We start from the raw sequence: 12,307 nt of genomic DNA, 5'->3' as shown, positions 1-12,307 counted from the left end.
ATCTGACCAAGACTGTGGAAACTGAAGCAAAAGCAAAGGATTAGATATGTCCCGAACCAAAACTTCCTAAAATTTTGCTGTTCTAGCCTTAAGAAAAGAAACTGCAGTTACCCTCCTGGGACAGTGCTTCTTAGCAAGTCAGGGTACTTCTGAAGGACAAAAAGGGTCAATTGTTGTTTATTCTTTACCCTTATCTGGAATCCCCAAATAATTGATATGCGTTTGTTTCCAAGTGGTTCCATGACACCATGGATGCTGAGCTGTATCTGGCGCTTGATACCCAGCTTAGAGCTATTGAGCCAACTCAAAATACCCTTTGGACACTAAATATCTCTTCACACTTACAGAAGGGTCATATCAATACAAGCAACCCTAAAAACAGAAAACAACATGAGAAGATCATCTGGTTGCTCAATTCCCTGTGGTGGACCTGCTTTGAATATTTTAACGAAGGCCACAAGCACTCCAGTTTCTTAATGTGAGCTCTGGAAATTGTGGAGATATTGTATCCCTGCGAGAGGAGATGTGCCGTCCTCGGGAAGAGGAAAGCCCCCACCTCGTGCGATGCCCACCGGTCCCCGCGCCGCTGGAAATATACAAAATATTGGGAGATCTTCCACCTTGCACAAGCATTTGTAGGCACTGCACGACCCTGCGGGGAGCTCCTGGTTGTCTCAGGGCACTTTTACACAGAGCAGAAATGCTAAAAACCAGAAGGACCTCCCCAAAAAAATACTAATGAAGTATGTGCTCAAGGCTGTCAAAGAAAGAGTGAAAAATGACGGGTGCACAGAAAAGAAATTTGAAAAGTTGGGGGTGAGGCAGTGTTTGCAATTACTATGATAGACACCATGTAGGCTTTTGAGGGGAAATAAATAAAACCCAACTAGTTTAGTGAATATTGAGCTATCATCTTCTGAAGCTTCAGAAAACACCAGTTCCCCAACCGTGAGACGTATCAGCTTTAAATCTCCCGTGGTCTGGCCGAAGAGAGCAGCGTGGGTACCGGGTTTGGGTTGAAGGAGATATGCTGTAAAAATAGTGGCTTTCACTAAGATGAATCACAGCAAAAGTAACAAAAAAGTGCTTTGATACCACGGTGAATAGAGGATTAACTGCACAATGCTGCTGGTTTTTAATTCCGCATGTTTCCTGTTTGTTTTGTGTTTGTTCGTGATGCCAGCAATAAAAATAATGTTTGGCTGCTAAATGTGCTAAAAAAGGGCTTTATAGTGGCCAGGATCTGTTTGTCAGCAGGTGACTGCTGTGGGGAGGGGGGGAAGGGGAAAGCGTGTCTTATTTTATTTTCAAGGGCAAAAATTTAACGCTGGGAACCCAATTCTTATTTTATTTCTTATCAAAACTCTTACCTCCGTAATCGTGAGCATGCACATACACACACAAAAAAAAAAAAAAGATAGAGCCCATCCAGCCTCGCAGGGCGAGTTATTTATAGATCTCTGCCTTTTGTCAGCTTGGTGGGCTAACGATGTTCTTCCAGAATAAACCCTATTCTGTGCAGCAGAAGAGGAAGGGTCCTGCGGAGAGTGTGCATGTGAGCTAATGTCCGCGAGACAGAGAGGGCTGTGGCAGCAAACGCTGCTGAGCAAAATCCACAACAATCTAATCACGATCTCTGGTAGTCAGTGAGAGCTGTGGGAGAAGACGTTGTATAAAGCAGACACATCCAGGAAATAATGCCTGTCCAGTGCAGCCAGATGGAGTGGGTATATCCTGACAAAGCATTTATTTTAATAAATGTTCAATTAAAATTATTTCTGTAGTGCAAGCATGGTCCAGAAGTAGTATGGGAATTAATAAGATTGCTGGTAGAAATAAACATAAAGGTAATTGTGCACCAGTTAAGAATGACAGTTATAAAAAATAAATCTTAACATTTCCATAGGATTCTTTTGCGTATGTACAAACCAGAAAATGTTACTTCAAGCTATGCTTTTAAATGATGTTTTTGAAATTCTAGCCCTTTTTTTGCACAAGAAATCACCGGTAACAGTGCCGGCTCTTCCTGTGCCCGTTACTGTGCGTCAGTAATCTGTAGGTTTATATAAATACAGTAACTGAGGAAAAAACTCAACTAGAAACTTTCATCTGTTATATATAGCATATACACCGTCTAACCAAAAGTTTATGATAGCAGAAATCTCAGATGAACAGAGGAAGATTTTTCTGCTTTGTACCTTGATGTAACCCCATTTATGTGCGAATTTGTGGGCACGTGAATCCCGTATCGAGTGAGCAGGGCTCTTCACACGGGTAAAATTGTGTGCGTGCTTAAGTATCGCCCGCAACGGCGTCCAGGCAGACCTTTAGCAGCAGGTTTTTATTTTATTAGTTACAACTCGGTCTTTGTCCTTCCGTGAGCTTGTTTATCACAATGCAGTGTGTGCCTTACGTCAAAGTTTCGGGAGCGTGCCCGCGGTGTGGCTGCAGCCTTCGCGTTCGAGCCGAAGGTGGCCTGAGCGCGGTGGGTGGAAGGTGCCAGAAAATAAACAGGAGTCGGACGTGTTGACGGCAGGGATGGAGCTGACGCTTATTAGCAGAGAGCCTGGGAATGCCGGAGCTGAAAAGGTTTAAGTTTGCAATTTATTTTTAAAATGAGAGACTTGGCGTTTTTCTGGCAAAATATCACAATGCGTAGTTTGGGGGTTTTCTAGAGGTGCTTTCTTTAGGTCAGTAATTAGACCTGAGCGGTTATCTCAGAGTTTTCCCCGTATTTCGGACTTTATTTCTCCATATGCTGAGGTGATGACGTTTAACACACACAAACACTTCCGAAAAGTAGGCGCCGGGTTTCGCACGTCAGTACGTCCAGCAGCGTGTGTCCTTTGGCCGCTCGCTCCGCCGTGTTTCCAGCCCTGCGTGAGACCCGCGGCCGGTGCCACAGCCAGGGCACGGCTCCGCAGCCCGTGGTCCCCTCCCAGCCCCGGCGCCCGGGCGGTGGAACGCGGCAGACGCGCGTCTGGCTGCCCCTTCCCGGCTGGGACGGTGCACGCGTGTACGGTTACACCGTGATAAGAGCAAATCAAATTTAAACTGCACGCGGTCAATACAGCTGAGTATTTCTAGAAAGAAGGCTCTGGAGAAGTGTCTGTGACCCAGAAGAAAAAAAAAAACTTTCGCAGTGTCTAAAATTCCTGGAAGGTTTTTTTCCTGCCATATCTCCTTAACCTGCCACTTCAAAGCCTTGGTGGGTGCTCCAGATCTCCGTTCCGTGCGGTCACCCCGGGTGGACATCCAGCGCACGGGGGACCACGACCCCAGCTGCCCCTGCCCATCGGACGTTTCCCTGTGAGGTGGGTGCGAAGCATCCCGGGGAGCCCCAGCTCCTGACGCTGCTGCTAACCACCCCCCGGTGCCGCAGGGCTGGGTCGGGCAAGGATGGTTAATAGTCAGCCCGCCAGATTGTCCCCCGGGGTATTTGCCAAGCGCCCGCGGCACCCACGGCCACGGTGCTGACTCCAGTGGGCTGCTGGGACCCGGCTCCCTGTTAGCCGTTCCGATGAAGACTAACCCAGGTTGCAAATATTCGCTGTTGAAATTCAAGCTGCCAGGGTACCTAGGGGAATGAAACCAAGGGGAAGGGAAACGCGGTGATAAATTTAAATAAGAAATCTATTCAATGAAATGAAAAATGATTTGGTTTTTGCAGTACATGCAAGCAGCGGAGCTAAAGACCAGTCGTGCGGGTGCTTCCACGTGTGAGCAACTACACGCCGGAGCAAGTCCTCGGGAGTGCACTGTGCTCATGGGGGAAAAGCAACATGTAAGTCTTCACAGGCTTCGACTCCAAATGTTCAATTTCTTTGTGACATTATTATTTGTTCATTCCTAATGAATAAATATTTCAAATAATACTGTTACTTTACACTTTCTAAATGTTGTTAAAAACATGCATTAATTTAAATATTACACATTGTACGAGTGTGGGCACTGCGGAGCTGCGAGTTAGACGACTAGGGCTGTGTTTTCATTTCCAGACCGCTAATAATGCTCACGGCTCCATGGCCGCGTTTGGCATTGCTGTACGCCCTCCGATTCCGTCTGAATCTGCTCGTGAGAAATACCTTAGCATTTAAATCGTCACACCAAGTATCAGAAGGTTTTGCTGTTTTCTCCTAGCGCAGACTCAGGAGCAAGCTAGACCTCTTTAAAGTCAATGCATCTCTCCAGTCATTACAAAATGGGAAATAAATAAATAAATAAATAAACAAACCAAAAAACCCAAGGGCTGGTAATTTAGTACTCGAAAGTTAATTCAGGAGACCTCTAACCTTCAAACCGCCACGTGACTATTGATTTTCAATATTGCGCGGGTCCATGCCACCCTAAGCATGTAGTTCAGCAGATTCAGAACAGTTTTTTCCTTATCAGTCCAGTCCCCGAGTACTTGTGCATTAAGACAACAAATACCGCCGGCTCCCGGCCTGTCACAGGGCGGCCCGGCGGACGTGCCGGGTTTCTAATGAAGTTGGGCTGTTGGCAAACACACCACGGCGAGGGGCTCCTTCCCGGCTCCCGAGGGCTGTGCCACGGCCGGGGACCAGCGCGGGGCAGGGGCGGCCGGCGGGAGCGGGGGGATGCGCTGAGCTGTCGGGGGGGACCTGGGCACGGCGGCTGCTCCGAAAAACCGACCGCTTTCACACCAAGGCGTTTATATTTAACGTTTAATTATACTCCCCACCTTAACTGGGGGAGTGTAAGATTTCTACACCCGCTTTTTTGCCCCCCCTAGAAGCAAATGAAGATGGAAAGAGCGGTGATGCTCCAAGACGCTCTCCACCCTGGTGCCTGGGTAATGTGGGGATACGGAGACGTGCTCCCTGAAACACCTTCCTCCTCTCGTCATCAGCAATTAGTTACATCGGCAGCGGTGCCCAGGTTGATGTGCTGCAGCCCACGCACGCAGCATCCCCGGCTCGGATGAAGATGTGTTTTAACCCGTGCGCCTAAAAAAGATTTCAGCCTTCCCTCCTCCTCCCGGCTTTATTGATTATTGAAAATGTTACATCCCGGGGAGGAAAATGTCATTGCTTTAAATACCAGCGTTAACAGTTGGTAAAAGTTCTTTTTCACCGAGGCGTGTGTGATGAAGAAAAATTAAACAATGGAAAAGACAGAGAAATATACGGAATGTAAAAGAAAGAAAAAAAATCATTTGCGCATTAATTCGACCGAGAAGGAGCTTCACTCCCTCAAGTAAGCGGCTTAAACGCGAACACGTCTCGTACTGGACTTTTTACTGGAACAGTGAAATATATAATGAAATTCAACAAGGAAACTGGAAAAACAGCCAAATTGGTGCAGCAAAGTGGTTAATAGGATCATTAGCCTACTCGCTGTATTTTTTTGGACATTGTGTGCCTGTACCGTAGTCCTCGAGAGCAGATTGCAGGAACAGGCTGACAGTTACCCGCTAACTCAGCAGTGCTGGGTGCAAACTGCCATCTTCCTGTGGATTTACAGCTGCCACTTCTGCTACTTCAATTAGTTCTATAGCACACAGATGTTGCTTAAATGTTGCTGCTAATGATACTGCAATAAGCGTAAGATTCATGCCATATTTTGAGGCACGTAAATTTCTCAAGTGGCACAATTAAAGTGGAAATATTAGGTGGGGAGAACTTGGCAGTCTCTCCAACTTGGAAAGCGCACCCGCTATGCAATAATGGGTCAAAAATTCATTCAAGTTTTACTGCTGTTCAGAGTTTTAAAAGACTTTTCACAGTTGAATGCAAAGTAGTAAAAAGCAGAGTATTAGGAAATGAGAATGCTGTTCTGTTATTCAGACATGACTTTTAATTTCAAATTGAAATCACATGCTTACCTTCGCCGCGAGGGCTGCGTGTTGCCTAGCCGCACCGCCAAGATGCAAAAGGAATAAATAAAAAAGTTTTCATTAATAATGATTTAATTGCCGCGGCTGCGCGAAGGTTCGGCGTGGCGATTGTATTAGCGGGGGGAAAAAGAAAAAAAAAATGGTTTCCCAAATCACACACAGAGACAGCATCAATCATTTCCGAAGCCAGATGTAGCCTCCAAACTGCAGCCTGACAACACATCTCCTGTTTGTGCAGCCACCAAGCAATTATTCTTTCCATTATATCTCCCAATGACAGATCTCCAAACCCAGGGCTGTAAAAATTAGAGTTTGGGCTTATACAGTTGTGTCAGGTCTTAAAAAAAAAAATAAGAAAACTTATCATGGCTGCAGTGTTTATGAGCTTGTCAAAGTACATGTACATAATTTTCATCAAAATTTCTTTTACCTCATTTCCAATCCTTCAGGATTAGATTTATCAGCAGCTCATTCGGGGAGAGCTCTGTGCCTGCGTCCGAGCGGCTTTTCCACCTGCGAGCAGGACTCCGGAGAGGAGCCTGTTGGGTTGGCTCTGGCTGTGAAACCCCTAAGCTTTTCTACATCCCAAGTATTTTTCTTGTTCAAATTGTTCTTAACGTGCTGCCTCGGGTGTCTGAGAAATTTGAGGTGCAATTTTTTTAAATGGTTTTACAGCGCGGTCTCGGTCGCTACGTAACGTCACTGCCAACACATTTTGATGGGGCAGCGCTAAATCGGGAGGCAAAGCCCAAGAAAGATAGCTGGGAATCCAGAGGTTATTTCCATTTAATGTTTAATTTATTTATACTGGGGGAAGATTAGCAGGCGAGCACTGGTTTTGAAACTTCCAGTATAGGCAATATTTAAAGGATGAAGTTAAACGTCAGGAGAAGCAATCAATAGCAAACTAAGGGGGTGCCAGGCCGGCGAGCATCAGCGCCTTGTCCCTAAATTACTGATTTTCTACCACGGTGCCCGAACGTTTCCATGTTTCTGCGTGGCTCCGTCCCACTCCTGGTTTGGATTATTTAACAGCAAATCTTACAGATGTCAGACTTGTCTTGTTCCAAGGCAACAAGGACAATAAGTTCCAGCTGACCTCAGGACAATGAATCTTGCAAGAGCGCGGTGTGTGTTTTATACCGGCGCTGAACAGCTCCCGTGTAATTGAGAGAGAGAGAAATGTCACCCGCGCCTCGCCGCTGACACGGCACTGTCTGTGTGCAGAGGCAGCCCCAGACCCCGCGAACAGCGGGGAGGCAGCCAGCGCGGGAACTTCTCCTTCCTTCCATACTTTTACCCCCCCCCTTTTTTTTTTTTTTTAGCCTGATTTTTGAGCCCGCCGTTGTCCGGGCCGATGCGCACGATGAGGGCCCTTTACAGAGGAGGGGGTGGCAGAAAGGGATGCGCGTGGACGCCGGCAGAAAGGGTTTGAAACCCTTTGCCGAAACACTTCTCCATCTTTTTGCGGTCCTGCATCACACCTAACTGCCTGGTGGTACATGCAGCCTTGCGTACATACACTGGGAGACGGTGCATTTTAATAACAGATTGCTTGTTCCCCCCAGCTTGTTCACTACAGAAAATCGTTTGATTCCAAACAATTATTTCACATTGAACCGTATTAGCTGAATAATTACTATTTCTGTAAATGGCCTCGATGCTGAGCATCAGATGGGTTTGGTTGCTGATTGCAGCTATTTGGTTCACGCTTGAAACGCAAGGTGAGGGCTCAGGCTGACGTGAGATACTCAGTGTATGCCAAAGTCCATGGCTTTTCACAATAACATAAAAAAATTATCTTAATCCCACAAAGTAATCTTTCTTTGCCATTTATCAGGATGTGGGCTGTGGGAATGACTCTTCTACTGGCTCTTCTGAGCATAAAAATGACCAGTTCACCCCAACTGAACACAAGCCAAGGCAGCAGAGCATCCATCAGCTGCGGCGCCGGCCGGTCCTGCCGCCTCTGCCACCCCCAGCACCGACCCCTTTCCCGCGTTACAGCCCTGACGTTGCAAACGGCCAGAAAACACGGGGATTTGGGCCAACGCGCGGTGGCTTTTGCAGGGCAGAGTAGATCCAGCCGTGACAGGGTCTGAGCCCTGCTCTCCTCTCCGCTGGCCTCAGGGGTACCTATTTCTTCCCCAGCCCCTTTTTTATTCATTTCAGCTCCTTTCCTGTTGAAATCCAACCAAAATTCCTACCGCTTCGATGGCACAAGCTGGGTCCCGGTTTCCCCGTGATGTCCAGTTGTGCTGGTTCGCGTAGGGAGGACACCAGTGCTCGATGCTTCTCCTGTTTCCAGAAGATGCTGAGCGTGTCCTGCCTCACTGCAAACCCGCCTCACTAGCGTTAAGCTGCCTTTTCATGAAATGCCCATAGAAATGTTATTAACCAGGAGCCCTGGCTATTATTTTCTTCTCTCAGTGAGCACAACTATTAATTTCCAAATATTTATCCATGATTTGCCCTCTAAAAAAAGTGGCCAGCATAGATAAACGTGCCTACTTTGGGCTTCACTGTGAAGTAACGTGACTGAAATTTCCTTTCTGCCGACTGAATTTGTTTTAAAGCTAAACCTAAAATGGGGGAGAAAAATTGAACAAAACTTTTAATGTCAGTTTTCTGGGGGAAGGCTGCAGGGGTGTCTGATTTGTATTTGTGAAAATGGAATCAACATGTGATGAAGATTTTATGGGATTTCCAAAAAGATAATGCCCTTTCCCTATATAATTTATGGTTTCTGTGATTCATCAAGGCTTTTTGTCCTCCAGCATATGAGTGGCCACCTCTGATTTATGCACCAAAGGAGTAAGTAGGTCCAAAATGGAGTAGAAAAAAAGCAGCTTTGCTCCGAGTATCGCGCCCAAACTCTTTGCCTAAGATGCTGCAGCAATAACGGAGCTGCAAGGTAACGCACCGCAAAGCTGCCATGGGATTATGCACTGGTTTACTCAGCGATGTTATTTGGGGGGGGGGGGGGCGGATCAAATCAAATTGGTGTAGTTGCCTTAGCAACCAGCGAAGCGTCTTGTGTTCGTGCTCCCTGACAGCCGGGTTGGGCCAGGGCATCCCTGGTGTAAAACCTCGCACCCTCCGTGGTCCCCGGCGGCGCTGGGAGAGCTCAGACAGCAAAGCGGTACCTGAGCTTCCCAGCTCTCGTACTGTCAGGGCGATGCGGAAAAGGCTTTTATTTCCGTTGGCAAAGATTTCCTAAGTCCGTCCCGCTCTGACTTTGGCAGTTTGTTTCTCATTTCAAACACCCTCTGTAATCTATTACGATATATAGGCCAGTCTTATTTCCCCCCCTGCTCGCTCCAGCCTATGTCCTCTTTCTATTTAGGAATTAATTATGATGCTATCTCGTATAACTCATTAGTATCAATTAATTCTTTCCCTTTCATGATTTTATATAGCTAAATTAGATTGCCTCTTAGGAACGTAATAATCAGTATTGGACTCATTTAGACATATCTTTTTTCCCTTCTCCACCCCATTTTACTTGGGCACGGGGATGTGGTGGCTGGAAACGCCCCGTGCCCTGCGGTGGGGACAGGGCTGGTGGGATGGCACCACCGTGCCCCATCTCCACCGTCCCCACCAGCTCCGGGCTCTCGCAGCGCGGCAAGGCTTGGCCTCGCCTCACCCATAATTCTGAATTTCAGCACTCTTTTTTAGTATTATTTATTTATTTGGGGGCTGCATACGATGTTGTTCTTGGTTTATCAGAATGGATAGGAAATATCCTACTTCTAGCAATTGGCCAAACCATCATGAATTATCTTCCCCTTAAACTCACCACAGAGACAGAGAGAAACATCGAGGGAGACGTATGTTTTCCTCATTCATCTTAGTGGGGTGTTAACTTTGAAATCACAGCGTTGCTGGCATTCGCATGTCCGTATTTAACTGCTTCACTGCTTACTGGCACATCGAATCCATTCAGGGAAAAAAGCAGTAATATGATTGAATATATCTGGCAGGACCTGATATTCCCACTCATTTTGAATCTGATCCAGCGGCAGCAAAGGCAATTAAATAACAAGTTTTCTCTGGCAAAATGAGTTGCAAAATGCCCCCAGCTGCATGATATAGGAAATACACCTTGATTTTACTAATTGCCGTGCCTGGACCTCAGCGTGGCGGTATCCGAGGCAGCTTTGCATGACCCACTTCACGTATTTCAAATAACCAAGCCTGGGCTGGGCTGGGTTTTCCCCCAGAATTTCAGGAGATCAGCCAGTGTCACTGAGAGCCTCACCAGCCCGGCTTGAAACCGAACCATCCCGGCAGCGGGGCCGAGCAGCCGTGCTCTGCTTTATCGCAACGCAACCACCAAAAAGTTGGATTTCTTTTAAAAGATGGAGCTAAGAGCACAAAAAAAAGCGATGTTAGGTAAGTTACTGCAGGTTGCAGCACACACATGCTTGCACGTGTGTATGTATAGTAAAGAAGGATGATATTGCACCTCCTTTACATCACCTGGGACTGGAAAGGTACTACCGAAAGAGGTACCCCCATTGCAGGACAAAGTTGACCAACGATGCTTTTTCCCTACAGCAACTTTGGGAGAGCCCCGGCTCCTCCTCAGAGGGGCTGCTGGAAGTGGCTTACCCCAGGTTCCATCGTTTCCATATTCCCTGCCGGACCAACCGCCGGAGCCGGCGACAGGGAGAGGCAGCAGGAGGGGTCTGTCTGCTGGGACAGCAGCCGTACGCGGAGCGTTTTTAATAAGTAGCGTAAGGAGTGTAATTGCTAAATCCCAATTAAGGAAGATAAGGGTCAAGCGAAGGAAAAAGAAGAGTTGGTTTCTGTGAAAGGAGAGGAAAAGTCACAAGGCTGAGACTCGTAGGATAACTTTATTTCTGAATACATTCTGATTTGCAGCCTCCTCGTCCTCCTGCCGCTCCCCCTGTGTCCGGCCACCCACCACCTCTGCTCCGGGCTCCCAGCCCAAACCCCACTTCAGGGGGACGGCAGGGGAAAAAAGGGAAGGAAAGAAGAAAAAGGGAAAAAAAAAGGAACCTAAAACTTTACCAGGAGGACAAAATATATTTTTATTTTTCAAAACTACAAGTCTGTTTCCCTCAAAATTTAAAGAACATTCAATCTAAAATCTGTCTAGGGTGGCTTTCCACTAAAAATGAGGGGAAATGTCCTATCTGATCTATCTCCTTTTTTTTTTTTTTTCTCCCCCAGAATGTCTACTCATTCTCCTAAGGAGACGTTATTCTCATTATCAACATATTTTAACTATTATTGTTTGAATCTAGAGATTTTACTGAATATGCACTTCCTTTGGCTAATCAGGGAGCTACCAAGTATTATTTAATCTATTTACATTCATGTATGCAATTATATTTCATAATCTGATTATGTGTTTTCTATCTTTGTATGGATGAAAATGCTGAATGTTGCATTTTTTTATTATATGAGTTGTCAAGTTCTTTTTGGATGGAAATAAGAGTTCAGTAACACTGTGGTGAGAACGGCATTAATTTCATCAGCTAACTAGACCTACCAAAATAGTGCTGGATACAAAAGAACGGAGCATGTTTCTCTACACGTTCTGCACCTGAACTTGATAAATTGTCTTAATAAAGTTAATATGCAAAGGAGATATTATTATTTGTAGTTGAAAAAAAAAAAAGGAATAAATTGTTTCTGATTATCATGTCCTTCAAGATACTAAAACCAGCAGATCTTATCCTTTCAAATTTGTTTTTTAGTTATAGAAAGGAAGAAGACACATTTTCTGCTCTTCCAACTCCCAATCATGTTTTCAGTTTTGAGTGAATTAGTCATTGACCTGAACACATTGATATGGAAAAACCCAAACAACCCACCTCTCTGCCGTTGCTGCGATCACTGTCACCAAGTTTATCACTGCAGCAAACTCTGACTCCAGGTGCCGAACTGATGGCTTCTGCCAGCTGGGAGATCTCAACTGCTTGGCAACGCTCTCAGAAAGTATCTTCAACCCAAGACTGTTTTACATTTAATCTAAACTATTTATCTCAGATATAAGCGGCCTTGGTGTCCTTCCCATGGCACCCCTCTGTGCTGTCCCAAACTGGTGGGTCCAATGCCAACCTCAGCCCATGGTGGGTCCATGCACCTTGGCCGAGCTGTGCCCACCTGCAATTGCCCTGCGGTGGAGTCGGTCAGCGGTGCAAAAATATCCCAGAACTTCCTTATTTTTGCAGTTAGTGTATTTTATCAATTTTATTCACCTGGTATGAAGTCAGAGGGGCACAAGACACCCATGTGTGCGGTGGTCGGTACCTGCAGGCGTCAGACCCCCCCCAGCATCCCCCTGTCTCAGCCCATCACCATGGCCTTGTCCTGGCTCACCAGCAGCGAAGCTTTCCCGGTTAGGGGGTCTAATAGACTTGCAGCTCATAAATATTTAATCTTTGCATTAAAAATGTGGGGCAGAATAGCCAT

At 46.3% G+C, this 12,307-nt stretch overlaps 1 protein-coding gene across 2 annotated transcripts in view; it reads left to right on the top strand.

The window, feature by feature from the left end:
* MGMT (O-6-methylguanine-DNA methyltransferase) overlaps nt 1-12,307 on the top strand; it is a 205,125-nt gene that overhangs the window by 181,936 nt on the left and 10,882 nt on the right. For both annotated transcript variants that reach the window (XR_012836275.1, XR_012836273.1), the window contains exon 7: nt 3,671-3,784. The gene's annotated coding sequence lies outside the window, so the exon portion shown is untranslated. The remainder of the gene's footprint in view (nt 1-3,670; nt 3,785-12,307) is intronic.

This window comes from Balearica regulorum, chromosome 7 (genome assembly GCF_011004875.1).
Source record: "Balearica regulorum gibbericeps isolate bBalReg1 chromosome 7, bBalReg1.pri, whole genome shotgun sequence".
Classification (NCBI taxonomy): Eukaryota; Metazoa; Chordata; class Aves; order Gruiformes; family Gruidae; genus Balearica; species Balearica regulorum.
Note: the sequence above shows the minus strand (reverse complement) of the source record. Positions and strands in the feature narration are given on the sequence as shown.